We start from the raw sequence: 20,935 nt of genomic DNA, 5'->3' as shown, positions 1-20,935 counted from the left end.
TTTATATTAAGTCAGTCTTAAAATAGCTTCAGTGTAAACTTTAAAGCGTAACAAAACTTGAATTCCCATAATACTAAGCTCAAAAATGAAGTAATAGTTTTGAAATTTCTATTATCATTAATTCATGTGTATGTGTAATTCAGATTGATCTGAATACAATTTTGTGTTACCATTTTTCACTTATGATTTGGTATATGTCTATGTTTCTATAGCATTATTTTACTTGTATTTCCTTTTTTATTGAGACATAATTAATATATTAGTTTCAGGTGTACAATATAATGACTCAGTATTTGTGTATGTTGCCTCTCGGCCACCTATAGATCCTCTTTGCAGATATTTTCTCCCAGTTTATATGTTGACATTTCATTTTCTTTATTGTTTCCTTTTCTGTACAGAAGCTTTTGAGTTTAAATAGGTCCCATTTCTTTATTTTTGTTTTTATTCTCATTATTCTGGGAGACAGATTGAGAAAAGATATTGCTGCAGTTTATGTTGGAGAGCATTCTGCTTATGTTTTCCTCTAGGAATTTTATAGTACCTGGTCTCACATTTAGATATTTAATGCATTTTGAGTTTATATTTGTGTTATGATGTTAAAGAATGATCTAATTTCATTTTTTTTACATATAGCTGTCCATTTTTGCCACCACCATTTGTTGAAGACACTGTCTTTCCAACATTGCATGTTCTTGCCTTCTTTGTTATAGATTAATTGACCATAGGTCCATGGGTTTATTTCTGGACTGTCTGTCCTGTTCCATTGATCTATATTTCTGTTTTTGTGCCAGTACCATACTGTTTTGATGACTGTAGCTTTGTAGTATAGTCTGAAATCAAGGAGCCTGGTTCCTCCAGTTCTGTTTTTCTTTCTCAAGATTGCTTTTGCTGTTTAGGATCTTTTGTGTCTCCATACAGATTTTAAGATTATTTTCTAGTTCTGTGGAAAATGCCAGTGGTAATTTGGTAGGGATTGCATTGAATCTGTAGATTGCCTTGGGTTATATGGTCATGTTGACAATATTGAGTCTTCCAGTCCATGAATATTGTTTCCATCGGTTGTGTCTTCTTCGATTTCTTTCATCAGCATCTTACAGTTTTCAGAGTATAGATCTTTTGTCCCCTTAGGTTTATTCCTTGGTATTCTATTCTTTGTGATAAGATGGTAAGTGAAATTGTTTCTTGAATTTCTCTTTCTGATCTGCCATTGTTAGTGTATAGCAATGGATTTACTTGTATTTGGCTTGTGAGATCTCAGGTCCCTGACCAGGGACTGAACCGTAGCCATGGCAGTGAAAGCCCAGAGTCCTAACCACAAGGCCCCCAGAGCACTCCCTCACTTGGATTTCTTAATGGTTGTATTTAGTATGGTGCATAGTTTGTTTAATCATTCCTCCTTTTTAGACATCAATTTCTAGTTGTTTTTTTTACTTTTGTCAATGACAGTAATATAGTAGACTTATTTATATGTCTTAGTCAATCAGTCAACAAATATTTAAGTGCCTTCTATATATTAGGAATTGGCTTAAATGTATACAAGGTCAGTTAGTTCAGTCGCTCAGTCGCTCAGTCGTGTCCGACTCTTGGCGACCCCATGAATCGCGGCACGCCAGGCCTCCCTGTCCATCACCAACTCCCGGAGTTCACTCAGACTCATGTCCATCGAGTCAGTGAGGCCATCCAGCCATCTCATCCTCTGTCGTCCCCTTCTCCTCCTGCCCATAATCCCTCCCAGCTACAGAGTCTTTTCCAATGAGTCAACTCTTCACATGAGGTGGCCAAAGTATTGGAGTTTCAGCTTTAGCATCATTCCCTCCAAAGAAATCCCAGGGTTGATCTCCTTCAGAATGGACTGGTTGGATCTCCTTGCAGTCCAAGGGACTCTCAAGAGTCTTCTCCAACACCACAGTTCAAAAGCATCAATTCTTCGGCGCTCAGCCTTCTTCATAGTCCAACTCTCACATCCATACATGACCACTGGAAAAACCATAGCCTTGACTAGACGGACCTTAGTTGGCAAAGTAATGTTTCTGCTTTTGAATATGCTATCTAGGTTGGTCATAACTTTCCTTCCAAGGAGTAAGCGTCTTTTAATTTCATGGCTGCAGTCACCATCTGCAGTGAAGGTATTCAGTGGTAAATTTACACCAGAGGGTCTCAAAATATGGTCACTGAGGAGTATCAGTGTCACTTGGTTACTTGTTAGCAATGCGCATTCTTGGGCCCCACCCCAGAACTACTGAATCAGCAACTCTGGAGATGGGACCCAGCCATCTGTGTTTTAAGAAGCTCTCCAGGGCATTTTATTAGGTTCATTAAGGTTGAGAACCACTGAACTAGATAGTTATGAACTCTGCCTTCATGGACCTAAGATTTACCAGAATATTTAGTATGGAGAGGGTTTCTTCTCTTGTTTTACTTGGATTATTGGTAAATTGAAAGAGAAAGTAACATTTAATCTTAAAGTCAGCTGATTAGCAACCTTCATGGCTAATTAAGCAGCATTGTGTACCAGTTACTCTTATATGCTCTCCACTTTGAACAAGAACATTCTTACAACTCTAAAGTTATAACAGCTCTAGAAGAGAAATGTTATTTTTACGGATGAAGAGCCCGAGACTCAGGTCCCAAAGTTTTCCTGTAAAAAGCTGGGATTTGAAACTGTGCTTTAGAGCCCATAGCCGTTCTGTTCTATTGCTTCTCAAGACTATGAATAGTTTAAGATGCTTGATATATATTGCCAAGTTGCTTTGTGAAAGTATTGGATCAATGTCCAATTCTTGGAAATTTCGAATGCCCTAGTTCTCTGGGAAGTAGACTGAGATGGAGATTCACATTTAGGAAGTTTACTATTCAAAAAGTGTATTAGGTAGTCCTCTTAGAATTGATAGTAATGCAAGGGAAGGGAAGGGGGCTGGATTGGGCAGAGGGAGAAGTTGGGCCCTGATTATTCCAGTCTTTTATTTATTTTTAATTTTTGTTTATTTTTGGCCATGCTCGGTCTTCATCGCTTCATGTGGGCTTTCTCTAGTTGCAGCAAGCACGGGCGATACCCTGTATTGTGTTGCGTGGCTCTCTTGTTGCAGAGCAGGGACTCTAGGTACGCGGGCACAGGAGTCGTGGCCGTAGGCCCTGGAGCGAGCTTTAGTGGTCGTGGCTGTAGGCCCTGGAGCAGGCTCGGGAGTCGTGGCCGTAGGCCCTGGAGCGGGCTTCTAGTTGTGGCCGTAGGCCCTGGAGCGGGCTCAGGAGTTGGGGCGCATGGGCTTAGGGACTCCATGGCATGTGGAGTCTTCCTGGACCAGGGGTCAAGCCCATGTCTTCTGTATTGTCAGATGGATTCTTAACCACTGAGCCAGGAGAGTCCAGGTGCCATGATTATTGTAAATAAAGGATTTATCTGATCTTGTGGGGGAACTCTGAAGATAGGATGGCCCTTCAGAGTCTTTCATAGTTGAGATGTGATGATCTATCACTGGGTTGTGGCTGCCTTAGGAAGGAGGTGTGCTCTGGGCCAAGGTGTTTTTTTCCAGTGGAGACAATCCTAAAAGAGAGCCTGCAGCTGAGTGCCAACTGCCAAAAGCCAGTACTGCCAGCATCCAGGGGGAATTGATTCCAGTTTCTAAAGGCAGATTGGGGTGGCACCTCACAAATACAGTAAGTTAGGTGGAAGCTATTTAATGGCACTTTAACAATATGAAGGGATGTACATTTTTTTCACTTATTAAGTTGCCTGTGACTTTGACACTTTCTTCATGTATGTATTATCAGGCATTTTTCCCCCAGAAAATTATAATTCTGCCAAGAGGGAGCTTCTGTGTGTTTACTCATTATTAATTACATCATTGTGTGCAGCATTCTTTCCATTACTTCAGTTGGTGCTACTTTTGGATTTCTTGTAGAACTCATCTCTAGGATAGGTACAAAGATGCAGAGAAATGGAACAGAGATTTAGTACTTACTGCTTATTTCGCTCGATGTGGCTGTAGGGCTGTTGTGACAACTCAATGAGTTAAAAGCTTAAAAGCACTTAGACCAGTTACTGGTGTTTGCTGAGCACCTGGACTAGCCACATCTAGCCCTCTGAGTGCTTACTAGGTGCTCAGTTCACTTGTTGAATGACGGAACGATCTCTCATCCAGTGATGTCGACAGCATCCTCCCTGTTTTCTGGATGAGGACATTGAGGCACAGAAAGGTTAAGTAGACCTGAGCTCACCTGGTTAGGAATTCATGAGGAATTATTCTGACTCTTAACCCCTGAAGTGAAAGTGTTACTTGCTCAGTCGTGTCCTACTCTTTGGGACCCCATGGACTGTAGCCCCCCAGGCTCCTCTGGTCCACAGAATTCTCCAGGCAAGCATACTGGAGTGGGTTGCCATTTCCTAGGCCAGGAGATCTTCCCGACTCAAGGATCAAACCCAGGTCTCCTGCATTGCAAGCAGATTCTTTATCATCTAAGCCACTGGGAAGCCCTCCCTGTGCTGAGTAAAATGTGAAAGAAACACAGAGGCAGGGCATATTTGGAGCTGTGAGGGGAGGTGTCAGTTCAGGGGAAGGAATGAACCATGGAGTGGGAATTTGATCTGCTGCTCTGTGCTATGATTTCTAGGCTCTGTTTTAGGGCTTTGTTTGTTTTATCTGCTTTAGGGTTGCAGTGGGCAGAACTGTGAGCTCAGATTCCAACACTCTACACCTGGTTCCTCAGGTGGTGGCAGGGCCGGGAACTCCCACAGAGGACCTGGGCAGGGCCTCTAGAGCGACCTGGGCTGATTGCTGAAGCTGCTCAGCCCTATCTGCCTCAGCTGATCCTCGGTTCCTCCCCAGGCCTCTCCTTTAGGCCTGTTGGGGAGCAGGGGCAGCCTTCATGAATCCTGTTACCATGGAGTCCAGTTAAGCCCAAGAGGGTGGCTCCTGCTGGTATCCGCAGGTAAGATCTCCGGGTGGCCCTGCCTGCATCTGGCTGTCATTTGGGGGAATAATCACTGTTCACAAAAAGAGCTTCACTCCTTTGCTTCAGTCCATCTCCTGCTGAAGACACAGAATCTGAACATTTAACAAATGGTGGCTCCACAATTTAGAGGAAGAGCCAGGAGGCACCCAGACCCATGCAAGGAGGGCGACGAGCCGAGGGGTCCCCTTCCTCAGTCCACCCGTATGCTCCCCACTTGCTCGGTCCGGCCGCTTTCTCTGGGGCACTGATTTTGTTCAGCTTGCCACTGAAACAGGAGCTGAGGGAGGTCAGTTGGAGACGTCTTTGCCTTCTTTTCTTGGGAGAGTCCAGCTTCAGTATTGAGGACGGATGAGGAGGAAGAGGGTGGGGGGAAACGAGACTGCTCAGGAGCCAGGGACGTGCTCTCTCCTCAACTCTGGAACCCAGAAGAGTAACGAGGCCCCTGGAAGACCCCCATGTTCGGCATGGGTAGTGGCCCGGTAGCCCTGTGTGGGGGCCTGGAGGCCCTAATTCCTCTAGCCCCTCATGCCAGGGGACTGGGAGTGATGCCCTTAACCCCTCCCTTCACCTCAGTGTGAACAACCAGCTAAGAGTGAGCTCCCTGACCACCCACTTGGGGAGGAATTCATCCCAGCCCCTCTGTGCACTTCCCAGGGCGGTCGTGACGCTCAGAGGGCCACCTCGCAGACAGCCTTTGTTAAACTGTGAAACTCCACAAACCTACTTCACCTCAAGAAAGCAGAGGCTGACACCTTGGGCATCTCACAGATACTGCAAAGTGGAGTACGTGGGCCTCGTGGGGAGTGTCGGATCTTGTGGGACATTCTGGAAGCCTTGCTGCTGTGTTTTCTTTCTTGTTTCTTAGTATATATTAACATAATTATGTGACCACGGTAACAATAGAGGACAGAAAGCCTTATGATGAGAGCAGCTGTGTCAGCTGTGGGTGTTTCTTGACTCATTGTCTGGTGTGTTTTCTTAGTTAATCCTGCTCAGTTTGAGGTCACAGCGTTTCTTCAGTAATGCGACGTTTTCTTCTAAGATACCTTTGATAATTTAACCCTTGCATATTACCTGCTTTTTTCCCCCCTGGTGATCCTTTTGGTTAGATATTGGATTTCCTGAATTGATTCTCTATTTTTTTTCCTTACCATTTGTTTGTTGAAAAAATTGTCTTGTAAAATTTCCCATATTCTGAATTTTTTAGATTGCATCCCCACAAAGTCATTAATATTTAGTTTTTCTGTCCCATACATTCCCTGTAGGTTAGTAGTTTCATATAGGCTTGATCAGATTCAGGTTTGATATTTTATTTTTTGTACAGATATTTATGTTGTTGTTTAGTTGCTAAGTCATGTCTGACTCTTTGCGACCCCATGGAGCCCAAGAAGATAAAATCTGTCACTGTTTCCACTGTTTCTTCATCTATTTGTCATGAACTGATGGGACCAGATGCCATGATTTTAAATTTTTGAATGTTGAGTTTTAAGCCAGCTTTGTTACTCTCCTCTTTCACCCTCATCAAGAAGCTCTTTAGTTTTTCCTCACTTTTTCTGCCGTTAGAGTGGCATCATCTGCATATCTGAGGTTCTTGATGTTTTTCTCGGTAATCTTGTGATTCCAGTTTGTGATTCATCCAGCCTGACATTTTGCATGGCGTACTCTGAAAACAGAGTAACAATGTATACAGCCTTGTTGTACTCCTTTCCCAATTTTGAACCAGTCAGTTGTTCCATGTCCAGTTCTAACTGTTGCTTTTTGACCTGTATATAGGTTTCTCAGGAGACAGGTAAAGTGGTCTGGTATTCCCATTTCTTTAAGAATTCTCCACAGTTGTGATCCACACAGTCAAAGGCTTTAGTGTAGGCAATGAAGCAGGAATTCTCTTGCTTTCTCTATGAGCCAACTAATGTTGACAATTTGATCTCTGGTTCCTCTGCCTTTTCTAAATTCAGCTTGAACATCTGGAAGTTCTTGGTTCATGTACTGCTGAAGCCATGTGAAATGAGCTCAGTTGTTCGGTGGTTTCAGCATTCTTTGGCACTGCTTTTTTTTGGGATTGGAATGAAAGCTGACTTTTTCCAGTCCTGTGGCCATGGCTGAACTTTGCTAACATTTTGAGTGCAGCACTTTAACAGCATCATTCTTTAAGATTTTAAATAGCTTAACTGGAATTCCATTACCTCCACGAGCTTTGATCATAGTGATGCTTCCTAAGGCCCACTTGGCTTCACACTCCAGAGTGTCCAGGCTGTAGCTGAGTGACCCCACCATTGTGGTTATCTGAGTCATTAAGACCCTTTTTGTATAGTTCTTCAGGTATTCTTGCCATCTCTTCTTGATCTCTTCTGCTTTTATTAGGTCCTCACCATTTCTGTCCTTTATCTTGCCCATCCTTTCATGAAATGTTCCCTTGATGCTTCACTGTGCTTCTCTAAAACATAAACACATTTTCTTTAAAACTGTGTATACTTTAAACTTTAATTTCGATTCATTTTATCATATTGGTGAATAGAGTTCTTTTAAACCAATAAGTCAGGTTATTGAAAAACTGTGTTCTTATTAACTTCTTGGTTTACAGTCCTTGAAGATACAAGGTGGAGTAGGTACATTCTTTAATATGGATAATCATTTAGTCCTTCAAAATTACATATAATATGATCTTGCAGGGCTTCCCTGGTGCCTCGGTTGGTAAAGAATCCGCCTGAAATGTGGGAGACCTGGGTTTGATCCCTGGGTTGGGAAGATCCCCTGGAGGAGGGCATGGCAACCCACTTTAGTATTCTTGCCTGGAGAACCCCCATGGACAGAGGAGCCTAGCAGGCTGCAGTCCATGGGGTTGCAAAGAGTTGGACACAACTGAGCCACTAAGCACACACACATGATCCTTCAACATTATAGGTCTTTTAATCTGCTGTTTATGCCATCAGAATTCTACCCTAGCTTGTTTCTTTTGTAAAAAAAAAATTATTTCATATTGAAATATAGTTGATTTACATTATTATGTTAATTTCAGGTGTATGGCAAAGTCATTCAGTTATTCATATACATATATCAATTCTTTTTTAGATTCTTTCCCCATATAGGTTATTACAGACTTTTGAGTAAAAGTTCGCTGCACTGTACAGTATCCTTGTTGATTATCTATTTTATATATGGTTGTGTGCGTATGTGAATCCCAACCTCCTAATTTATCCCTCCCCACCCACCTTTCCCCTTGAGTAACCATGATTTGGTTTTCTAAGTCTGTGAGTTTGTTTCTATTTTGTTAATAAGTTCATTCCTATCATTTTTTGTTTATTTTTTCTTTCTTAATAATTTTAAATTGGACGATAATTGCCCTACAGTTTTGCATTGGTTTCTGCGTGCAACAACGCAAATCAGCCGTGAGTATATATTTTATCTTCTTCTGGAGCCTCCTTCCCATCCCCTCCTATCATGTTTTAGATTCCGTATATATGCAGTATCAGATGATAATTTGTCTTTCTCTGACTTAAGTTTACTTAGTATGATAAGATCTAGCCATGTTTTTATAAATGGCATTATTTCATTGTTTTTTATGGCTGAGGAATATTCCATTTATATATGTTCCATATTTTCTTTACCCATTCCTCTGTTGGTGGACATTTAGGTTGTTTCCATGTCTTAGCTATTGTAAATACTCCTGCAGTGAATATTTGTATGTATGTATTTTTTTAAACAATTTTTCTGAATTAAAAAATTTTTATTTTATTTACTTACTTTTGGCTGTGCTGGGTTTTCATTGCTGTGCTTGAGCTTTCTCTAGTTGCGGCAAGTGGGGGCTGCTCTCTAGCTGTGGTGTGAGGCTTCTCATTGCTGTGGCTTCTCTCGTTGCAGAGCATGGGCTCTAGGGCCCGAGGGCTGAGTAGTTGTGGTGCACGGGCTTAGTTGCCCTTTGGTGTGTGAAATCTTGCCAGACCAGGGATCTAATCCTTGTCCCCTGCATTGTCAGGCAGATTCTTAAGCACTGGACCACCAGGAAAGTCCTCATGTATCTTTTTGAATTATGGTTTTCTTCAGATATATGCCTGGGAGTGAGATTGCTGGATCATATGGTAAAGCTCTATTTTGAGGTCTTTTTTTTTTTTTTTTTTTTTAATTTTTGTTTCTGGCTGCTTCATGGGGCTTGCAGGGTCTTAGTTCCCCAACCAGGGATTTAACATGGGCCCCAGCGGTGAAAGTGCCGAGTCCTAACCACTGGATCATGAGGGAGATCTCTATTTTTACTTTTTCAAGGAAACTCCGTACTGTTCTCTATAGTGGCTGTACCAGTTTACATTCCCATCAACAGTGTATGGAGTTCCTGAAAGGGAACAGGGTTCCCTTTTCTTTACACCCTCTCCAGCATTTGTTTGTAGACTTTTGTTTAACGATGGTCATTCTGACCACTGTGAGGTGATATATTGTTGTAATTTTGATTTGCATTTCTCTAATAATTAGCAATGTCAAGCATCTTCTCATGTGTCTCTTGGCTTTCTGTATGTCATCTTTGGAGACGTGTCTATTTAGATCTTCTGCCCATTTTTCAATTGGATTGTTTGGGGTTTTTGTTATTGAGTTGTATGAGCTATTTGTATATTTTGGAAATTAAGCCCTTGTCAGTTGTATTGTTTGCAAGTAGCTCTGTGGATTTATTTCTGGGCTTTCTATTCTTTTCCATTGATCTGTGTTTGTGCTTTTGTGCCAGTACCATATTGTTTTATTATAGCTTTATAGTATAGTCTGAAGTCAGGGAATCTGATTACTCCAGCTCTATTTTATTTTTTTTTTCGACTCTTCAAGATCTGTTGTGTTTCCATACAAATCTTAACAGTTTAAAGACCAGAGCTATATTAATACATCTTCTGTTACCCAAACATTATTGACTGGTGACATTTCAGTATTCACTTGCATAACAAATCGCTGGCCACAGCCATTAGTTTCTGCAAAAATCCGCTAGTCAGTAACGTGTGAAGATTTTTTGTTCTAGATCTGCAAAAAATGCCATTAGTAATTTAATAGGGGTTGCATTGAATCTGTGGATTACTTTGGATAGTATACTCATTTTGACCATATTGATTCTTCCAGTCCAGGAACGTGGTGTATGTTTCCATCTGTTTGTGTCATCTTTGATTTCTTTCATCAATTTCTTAACAGTTTTCAGAGTACAGGTCTTCTGCCTCCTTAGGTAGGTTTTTCCCTAGGTATTTTGTTCTTTTGATGCAATGATAAATGAGATTGTTTCCTTACATTTCTCTCTCTGACCTTTCTTTGTTAGTGTATAGAAATGTAGTGGATTTCTGTATATAATTTTGTATCCTGCAACTTTACCAGATTCATTGATGAGCTCTAGTAGTTTTCTGATAGCATCATTAGAATTTTCTTTGCATGGAATCATGTCATCTTCAAACAGTGACAGTTTTACATCTTCTTTTCCACTTTGGATTCCTTTTCTTCTTCTCTGATTGCTATGGCTAGGACTTCCAAAACTGCGTTGAATAAAAGTGGTGAGAGTGGACATCCTTGTCTTGTTCCTGATCTTAGAGGAAGTGCTTTCCGATTTTACCACTGAGTATGTTGTTAGCTGTGGGTTTTTCATATGTGGCCTTTACTATGTTGAGGTATGTTCCCTCTATTCACACTTTCTGCAGAGTTATTCTCAGAAATAGTTGTTGAATTTTGTCAGAAGCTGTTTTTGCATCTGTGGGGATGATAATATGGTTTTTATTCTTCACTTTGTTAATGTGTATCACACTGGTTGACTAGGGGATATTGAAAAAGTTCTATCCCTGGAATAATTCCCACTTGATCATGGCGTATGATCCTTTTAATATATTGTTAGATTCAGTTTGGTGGTATTTTGTTGAGGATTTTGCATCTACGTTCATCAGTGATACTGACCTGGTATTTTCTTTTTGTGTTTGTGATATCCTTGGTTTTGGTATCAGAGTGATGGTGGCCTCATAGAATGACTTTGGGAGTGTTCCTTCCCCTGCAGTTTTTTGGAAGAGTTTCAGAAGGATAGATGTTAACTGTTCTCTAAATATTTGCCAAAATTTGCCTGTGAAGCCATCTGATCCTGGACTTTTTGTTTGTTGGGAGTTTTTTTAATTCATGGTTTCAATTTCAGTACTTGTAATTGATCTGTTCCTGTTTTCTATATCTTCATGGTTCAGTCCTAGGAGATTGTTTTTTTCTTTGTTAAAAAATTTGTTAATTTATTTGGCTGCACTGGGTCTTCATTGCTGCCTGTGGGTTTTCTCTGGTTGCAGAGAGCAAGAGCTATTCTTCACTGTGGTGCATGAGCTTCTCGTTGCAGTGGCGTCTCTTATTGTGGAACACAGGCTCTGGGGCACGTGGGTTTTAGTGGTTGGGGCACGTGGGCTCAGTGTTTGTGGGTTGTTGGCTCAGTAGTTGTGGTACATGGGCCTAGTTGTTCCACAGCATGTGAGATCGTCCCTGACCAGGGAGTGATCCCATGTCCCCTGCATCGGCAGGTGGGTTCTTAACCTCTGGACCACCAGAGAAGCCCTAGGTATTTTTTGGTTTCTTTGACATCTTCAGTGATCCATTGATTGTTAAGTAGCATGTTGTTTAGCCTCCACATTTTTGTGTTTTTTTTGCAGATTTTGTAATTCTTCCTTGAAATTGAAGATTAGATTAGAATCTGTAGGCAATGTGGTCAGAAAAGAAACTTGATATTATTTCAGTTTTGTTCAATTTACCAAGGCTTGCTTTGTGACCCAACATATGATTTATCCTAGTGAATATTCTACATGCACTTGAAAAAATGTGCATTCTGCTGCTTTAGGGTGGAATGCTCTCTAAATGCCAGTGAAGTCCATCTGGTCTAACACGCCACTTAAGGCATGTGTCTCCTTGTTGGCTTCATGTCTGAATGACCCGTCAGTCGATGCAAGTGGCGTGCGAAAATCACCCACTATTACTGTGCTGCCGTCAGCTTCTCCTTTCATGTCTGTTAGCATTTGTTTTCCACATTGAGGTGCTTCTGTGCTGTGTTCATCTGTATTCACAATTGTTATGTCTTCTTGGGTTGACTTCTCGATCATTTTGTAGTGTCCTTCTTTGACTCTTGTAACAGTCTTTGTTTTAAAGACGTTTTTTTCTGATAAGAATATTGCTACTCCAACTTACTTTTGAATTTCATTTGCATGGAATACCTTCTCCCATCCCCTCACTTTCAGACTCTTTGTGTCGCTAATCTGAAGTGGGTCTCTTGTCGACAGCATATAGATGGGTCTTATTTTTGTATCCGTTCAGCCAGTCTGTGTCTTCTGGTTGGAGTAGTTACTCTATTTGTATTTAAGGTAATTACCAATATGTATGTTCTTCTTGCCATTTTGCTCATTGTTTTGGATGTGCTTTTGTAGGTCTTTTTTCTTTTTTTATTCTTTTGTTCTCTTATGATTCTATGACTGTCTTTAGTGTTGAGGTTGAACTCCTTTTTCTTTTTTCTATGTGTGTGTTTATATATGTGTGCGTGCATGCTCAGTCATGTCTGACTCTGTGTGACCCTGTGGACGGTAATCTGCCAGGCTCCTCTGTCCATGGGATTTTCCAGGCAAGAATCCTGGACTAGGTTGCCATCCCCTCCTTCAGGGGATCTTCCTGAACTAGGGATCAAACCCAATTCTCCTGTGTCTTCTGCACTGCAGACAGATTCTTTACCACTGAGCCATCAGAGTAGCCCATGTATATATGTACACATATATGTTTATATATACATGTATATATGTGTACACGTATATGCACACACATATATGTACATATAATATATGCACACTTTATGTATATATATAAATGTACTGTATATTTAGAGTGCATTTCTGGTTTGTGGTTACCAGGAGGTTTTGATATAGTAGTTAGAGGTCTTTTAATCTACTGTTTGTGTCATCAAAATTTTACACTAGCTTTTTTCTTGATTAATGTTAGACATGAGTTTCTTAGTATCCCGAATGCAGAGTTCCAAAGAATAGCAAGGAGAGATAAGAAAGCCTTCCTCAGTGATCAGTGCAAAGAAATAGAGAAAAACAATAGAATGGGAAAGACTAGAGATCTCTTCAAGAAAATTAGAGATACCAAGGGAACATTTCATGCAAAGATGGGCACAATAAAGGTCAGAAATGGTATGGACCTAACAGAGGCAGAAGATATTAAGCAGAGGTGGCATGAATACACAGAAGAACTACCCAAAAAGATCTTCATGACCCAGATAACCATGATGGTATGATCACTCACCTAGAGCCAGACATCCTGGAATGTGAAGTCAAGTGGGTCTTAGGAAGCATCACTACGAACAAAGCTAGTGGAGGTGATGGAATTCCAGTGGAGCTATTTCAAATCCTGAAAGATGATGCTGTGAAAGTGCTGCACTCAATATGCCAGCAAATTTGGAAAACTCAGCAGTGGCCACAGGACTGGAAAAGATCAGTTTTCATTCCAATCCCAAAGACAGGCAATGCCAAAGAATGTCCAAACTACTGCACAATTGCACTCTTTTAATAAGCTAGCAAAGTAATGCTCAAAATTCTCCAAGCCAGGCTTCAGCAGTACATGAACCAAGAACTTCCAGATATTCAACTGGATTTAGAAAAAGCAGAGGAACCAGAGATCAAATTGCCAACATCCATTGGGTCATAGAAAAAGCAAGAGCATTCCAAAAAAACATCTTTTGCTTTGTTGACTATTCCAACATCTTTGACTGTGTGGGTCACAACAAACTGGAAACTTCTGAAAGAGATGGGAATACCAGACCACCTGACCTGCCTCTTGAGAAATCTGTATGCAGGTCAGGAAGCAACAGTTATAACTGGACATGGATCAACAGACTGGTTCCAAATTAGGAAAGGAGTACGTCAAGGCTGTATATTGTCAACCCTGCTTATTTAACTTATATGCAGAGTACATTATGAGAAATGCCAGGCTGGATGAAGCACAAGCTGGAATCAAGATTGCTGGGAGAAATATCAATAACCTCAGATATGCAGATGACACTGCCGTTATAGCAGAAAGTGAAGAGGAACTAAAGAGACTTTTGATGAAGGTGAAAGAGGAGAGTGAAAAAGCTTAAAACTCAACATTCAAAAAACAAAGATCATGGCATCCGGTCCCATCACTTCTTGGCAAATAGATGGGGAAACAATGGAAACAGTGACAGACTTTATTTTCTTGAGCTCCAAAATCACTGCAGATGGTGACTGTAGCCATGAAATTAAAAGATGCCTGTTCCTTGGAAGAAAAGCTATGATAAACCTAGAAAGAAAGAAAGAAGGTGAAGTCACTCAGTCATGTCTGACTCTTTGCGACCCCATGGACTGCAGCCTACCAGGCTCCTCCGTTCATGGGATTCTCCAGGCAACAATACTGGAGTGGGTTGCCATTTCCTTCTCCAGGGGATCTTCCTGACCTAGGGATCGAACCCAGGTCTCCCACATTGCAGGCAGACGCTTTAACATGATAAACCTAGACAGCGTATTAAAAAGCAGAGACATTATTTTACCAACAAAGGTCCATCTAGTCAAGGCTGTGTTTTTTCCAGTTGTCATGTATGGATGTGAGAGTTGGACTATAAAGAAAGCTGAGTCCTGAAGAAATGATGCTTTTGAACTGTGGTGCTGGAGAAAACTCTTGAGGGTCCCTTGGACTGCAAGGAGATCAAACTAGTCAATCGTAAACTAAATCAGTACTAAATATTTATTGAAAAGACTGATGTTGAAGCTGAAACTCCAATACTTTGGCCATCTGATGCCAAGAACTGACTACTTGGAAAAGACCCTGATGCTGGGAAAGATTGAAGGCAGGAGGAGAAGGGGATGACAGAAAATGAGATGGTTGGATGGCATCGCTGACTCGATGGACATGAGTTTGAGCAAGCTCCAGGAGTTGGTGATGGACAGGGAAGCCTGGCGCGCTGCAGTCCAATGGATCGCAAAGAGTCAGACACTACTGAGTGACTGAAGTGACTGACTGATTATTGTTATTACAATGAATTAGGAAAAAATACTTTTTAAAATGTTCTTAGAACACTTAATTTTCATCTATAGGAAAATAATAATGTGTTGGTTTATGTTAGGGCATAATACTTTGCAGTCATCAGTGTGATGAATATAAAATCTCTGATTACTGGCCCTCAATGACAGAAAATGTGCTCCTTGACGAAACTATCACCCTTATCAACCGTGTGTTGTAGGACTAGTAACAGATAAATAGAATACCTGTTGTTTGGTTTGTTATAAGCGACTTCAGTTTGGAATCACTGTCATTTCACTGTAGAAAGAAGTCTAGCCAAGGTAACATGTCTAGCAAGGGGAGTCTAATGCAGCGTTCCTGGGGGTCTTGTTAAAAATATGAATTCTCAGTTTGGACATGGAGAGATTCTAATTCACTATTTCAGAGTTAAGTTCCAGGACTCATCACTTATAATGTGCTCCCCAGATGATTCTGATGTCCCATTTTGAGATGAAGTTTTTATTCCTTTGGTTGCACCAGGAAGCCACCAGAAAGCAAAATAAAACCATCTGAGCCCTTACAAAACCAAGCTTTCTATCCTGAACTTCGGTTGAGGCTTGAATTAAGAAATAGCCACTTCTGAAACACCAGTGAATATGTTATAAAGATGCTGTCAAGTGTGATGTGTTCTTCATTATCTTAATGCCCTTTATACAAACAAACACACAAATTATTGTTAGCTCAGGGAATGGGGAAAAATGGAGATGATTTTACTACTAAACAAGAGGATTGCATCTTTTTCTTTTTGCTGCAAGGAAAAAAGCTACTTGACTACTACTTTTTCAATTATTCTCTCCTATCCTCTTTTAATGCTTCTTATCCACCCTCCTTCAGCTTTTTGTTGTTGTTGTTGTTAGTGATTTTTGATCTTTCAGTATCCAGTTTTCTTTCTTCTGAATTAAAAAAAATATTATTGAATTATAGTTGCTTTACAATGTTGTGTTTATTTTCTGCTCTACAGAAAAGTGATTCAGTTTTACATATATATACTTTCTAATTTTTTTTCTATTATGGCTTAATTATCATAGGATATTGAACATGGTTCCCCATTCTATACAGTAAGACCTTGTTGTTTATCCATCTCACATATGATAGTTTGCAGCTGCTAATCCCAAACTTGTAATCCTTCCCTGCCTGCCACCCCCACACCTGGCAACTGCAAGTCTGTTCTTTTCATCTGTGAGTTTTTGTTCTTTAGATATGTTCATTTGTATCATATTGTAGCTTCCACATATAAGTGATGTCATATGGTATTTGTCTTTCTCTGATTTACTTTGCTTAGTATGATAATCTCTAGATTCATCCATGTTGCTGCAGATGGCATTATTTCATTCTTTGTAAGGGCTGAGTAACATTTCATTGTGTACATATACCATCTCTTTATCCATCCATCTGTTGATGGACATTTAGGTTGCTTCTGTGTCTTGGCTATAGTAAATAGTGCTGCTGTGAACATAGGGGTCATGTATCTGTTTGAATTAAGAGTTTTTTAAATTCTTTAATTCTTGTCTGGATACATGTCTAGGAGTGGGATTGCTGGGTCATATGTTAGCTCTATTTTTAATTTTTTGAGGAATGTCCATATTGTTTTCCACAGTAGCTGCACCAATTTGCATTCCCACCAACAGTGTAGGAGGGCTCCCCTTTCCCCACACCCTCTCCAGTATGTGTTATCTGTAGACTTTTTAATGGTTGTCGTTCTGACTGGTGTGAAGTGGTACCTCATTGTAGCTTTGATCTGCATTTCTCTAACAATTAGCAATGATGCACGTCTTTTATGTGCCTGTTGCCCGTCTGTGATGGCTTCTTTTCTCCATGCTTATAAGTTTCTCTGGAGAAGCAGGATGAAGTTCAAGTTCTTTACCATGTCGCAGCCTCTCTTGACACAGTTGGGTGCAACCTCTCTTTAGTCCGTTTCTGTTGGCTGTGGTTTTTCTTGGTTTCCAGTCATAGACTCTTGTGTTTTTCTGTGCTTAGTTGGTTTTCTTTGAGTGCCAGATATTGGTTGTGAAGAGTTGTAATTTGAGCTTTGCAGGGGTGGTGTCTTCTTCCAGAGAGGACTGAAGTGGACTCTGGCAGATGCAGAAAGTCCACAGCAATCCCAGATCACCTGAGCACATCTGGGAATGTGATTGTTTGAAGTTAACCTTCAGTCGGTACAGGGGTTAGTCTGTTTAGGTTGGTTCCTTCTTGCTCTTAGGTTGAAAGCATTTCAAGCCCCAGAACAAAACCTAGAGAGTTTCTTGCAACTTCCACCTTCCTTGGGAGACTCTAGTTTTCGTTATTTATCTCTTACGCCCTCAAAAGTGAAAGTGAAAGTTAGTCACACAGTCATGTCTGACTCTGCGATCATGGGCTGTAGCTTGCTTGGCTCCTCTGTCCGTGGAATTCTCCAGGCAAGAATACTGGAGCGGGTTGTTATTTCCTTCTCTAGGGAATCTTTCCAACCCAGGGATTGAACCCTGGTCTCCTGCATTGCAGGCAGATTCTTTACCAGCTGAGCCACTAGGGAAGCCTTAGTCCCTCAAAAGCTCTATCCAAAACTGAACAAAGCTTTGTTCAGCTTTTTAGCTTTTCAGCCTTTTCTGCCAGAATCAGCAGATGCCCAAGGGAAAAAAGTTGCTCTAAGGCTTCGCTTAACTCTGGGTTTCCCTCTTCTCTCAGATTTTGGCCTTGTAATTCTTTAGTGCCTTTTTAGCTCTGTGGTGGTTTAAAACGTATATATATATGTGTATGTATATTTTAAATTGTGGTAAGTTATACATAACTGAACTTAACATTTTAGTCACCTTTAATTGTATAGTTCAGTGATTTTTTTTTTTTTTAATTTATTTATTTGGCTGCTCTGGGTCTTAGTTGTAGCATGTGGGATCTAGCTCCCTGACCAGGGATCGAACCTGGGCCCCCTGCACTGGGAGCTCAGAGTCTTAGCCACTGGACCACCAGGGAATTCCCAGTTCAGTGATTTTTAAGTAGAATAATGTTGTACAGTCATCATCACCATTCATCTCCAGAACCCTCTTCATTTTACAGAAGTGAAACCCTGTAGCCATTAAGCAGTAACTTCCTGTTCTACCCTCCCCTCAGCTCCTGCCAAACACCATTCCACTTTCTGTTTCTATGAATTTGAGTATTCTAGGCATCTCATATAGGTGGCCCCAGACTTCATCTCTGCTGTGACTGAACCACACACACAATTGGGTTTCCAGGGCAGAGGCCCGGACACCCCACTGAACCTGGAGTGCCGAGTCCTGCCTCCCACCTCCCCCCCCAATTCAGCTGCCTTTGTGTGGGGGGAGGCACTGGCGGGTAGGATGAGGTCCTATCTGGGTGGCCGAGGATGCCTTCCCCATCACGGCCCAGGAAACGGAGCCAGAAGTTCTCAGACCCCTCACTCCCCATTGCCTGAGGGGGTTGTGGAAGTGGAAACGCCCCAAGTTAGAAATCCTGACAGATTCCGTGGTTTGGGGCAGGGGCTCTGGGGTTGGGGGCTGCAGGGGTCCCAGGAAGGACTGGGGACCCATCCTATTGACCACCCTGATTCTACACCATGTCCCCTCTTCTCTGTGTATGACCTCGAGAGTTGGTCGACTGGCTTCCTTTCTACGGCCGTCGTCTGTTCTGGGTTGAACTGAGTTGAACGTGGGACCTCACTGCGAAGGAAACCTGGTTAAAATTCCTCCCGTACGTCTAGGTTTTTTTCTACTTGGACCTAACATTGGTCTCAATTTTGCCCTAATGTGCTCAGCTGTAAACACACATTTTCAAGGTTTTTAGTATGACCCCTTTAACTTCAATGGGAGTCAGAATACCTTATGAATCAGAATACTCAGTGTTCCCCTCGCCACAAGTCCATAGCAGGGGCATTCGGGTTTATTTTAATTGTAGGACATGATTTCTGTATTTGAGTTAATGTTTATCAGCCCCAGTTATGATGCCTCATCATCAGTATTGGGTATGAACCTATTATCTGGAGACTTGGGTTTCTTTCTGAAGACAGTTCTTTATGCTCTAGTTTCATGATGTGGTTTTAGCAGAGTTAATCAGAAATGACTCAGTTTATACAATTTTATTCAGCTTCAAATTGGTTTGTGCTAGACGAGCCAAGCCCAGTGTCCTGCCGCCCTACCCCTGGACAGTTGCTCGCGCACAGCAGCCACAGCCGGTGCTGAGACCTTGTGGACTCCTTTGTTGGTGTGCCAGCTCCCTAGGGAGAGTGCCTCGGGGGTGGCAGCTTCAGGCATGCGGGCCCTCGGTGGCAGGCAGGTGCCAGGTGGATCTGGGTCTAAAGTGCCAGGTGATAGGGGGACCAGGTGGTGAGTGCATGCACTTTGGGGTGAAGGACTGAACATTTCTCTCTTTCTGAAGAAAACCCAGGTGACTCTAGTGGTAAGGAACCTGCCTGCCGCTGCAGGAGACGTAAGAGATGTGAATTTAGTCCTTGGGTCCAGAAGATCCCCTGAAGGAGGAAATGGCGACCCAGTCCAGTATTCTTGCTTGGGGCGTCCCATGGACAGAGGAGCCTGGTGGGCTGCAGTCCATGGGGTTGCAAAGAATCAGACATGACTGAAATGACTTAGCATGCATGTATTGTTTGTTTTTTGTGTCTGGCTTAGTTCACTTAGCATAAGGTCTTTAGGGTTCATCCGTGTTGTAGAATGTGTCAGAATTTCGTTCCTTTTTAAGACTGAATAATATTCCATTGTATGGACAGACCACATTTTGTTTAGTAATTGATCCGCCATTGGACACTTTGTTTATCCATTCATCCATTCACTTCTGGCTGTTTTGAATAATGCTGCTGTGAACACAAGTACACTAATACCTGTTTGAGTCCCTGCTGTCAGTTCTTGGGGTGTTTGCCCAGAGGTAGAATCGCTAGGTTAGGTGATGATTCTGCGTGTAGCTTGCAGAGGAACCACTGTACTGTTTTCCACAGTTGCTACACCATTTTACATTCCCATGAGCAATGGATAAAATTAATGCTTTCTCCATATCCCTGCCAACACTTTTTTTCTCTTTTGTTTTGTTGACACAAGCCATTCTAATTGGTGTAAAGTGATTTTTAAAAATTGTTTATCTAGATTTTCTAGTTCTCCGCAGGAGGGTAGATCCAGAAATGAAACTCTTTTTTTTTTTTCCTTTTTTTTTCAGAAGTGAAACTCGTTGTCTCACATACTTTTGCACCTGGCACAGTTCCGTGTGCGTGTGTGTGTGTGCGCTAAGTCGCTTCAGTCATGTCTGATTCTTTGCGGTGCCTTGGACTATAACCTACCAGGCTCCTCTGTCCATGGGATGCTGCTGCTGCTGCTGCTAAGTCGCTTCAGTTGTGTCCAACTCTGTGCGACCCCATAGACGGTAGCCCACCAGGCTCCCCTGTTCCCGGGATTCTCCAGGCAAGAACAGTGGAGTGGGTTGCCATTTCCTTCTCCAATGCATGACAGTGAGAAGTTCAAATGAAGTCGCTCACTCATCTCTGACTCTTAGCGACCCCATGGCCATGGGCTGCAGCCCACCAGGCTCCTCCACCCATGGGATTTTCCAGGCAAGAGTGCTGGAGTGGGGTGCCATTGCCTTCTCCGCTGTCCATGGGATAGTGGGTACTTAATAAATAGAGGGAGAAGGGAGAAGAGAGAGGGGAAGGTAAGAGAATGCTCTGAAAACTGAATGTGCTTTGCAAATACGAGATACGAGTTATACATGGCATGGTATGGTGGGTAAGTATTGGCTTCTGCAATTAGAATGACCTGAAGATGTGTGACTTTGGGTGTTATTTTACCTATATTGAAGAAAACTACTACATATATATATATAATTTTACTTTATGAACAGCATATTGCTAGGCTAGGACTCAAAAAAGTGTGTATTTGTTCAGGAACTGTTAAAAAGAAGATAATGATAACATCTCGTTTGTAAAGATGAAATGTCTGTTGTAAGGATAACATGAAATAAAGCA

At 41.7% G+C, this 20,935-nt stretch overlaps 1 protein-coding gene across 3 annotated transcripts in view; it reads left to right on the top strand.

The window, feature by feature from the left end:
* Positions 1-20,935, top strand: part of TBCE (tubulin folding cofactor E) — an 86,287-nt gene that overhangs the window by 25,139 nt on the left and 40,213 nt on the right. The gene's annotated exons all lie outside the window — the stretch shown is intronic.

Source organism: Capra hircus, chromosome 28, assembly GCF_001704415.2.
Source record: "Capra hircus breed San Clemente chromosome 28, ASM170441v1, whole genome shotgun sequence".
NCBI classification, from domain to species: Eukaryota; Metazoa; Chordata; class Mammalia; order Artiodactyla; family Bovidae; genus Capra; species Capra hircus.
Note: the sequence above shows the minus strand (reverse complement) of the source record. Positions and strands in the feature narration are given on the sequence as shown.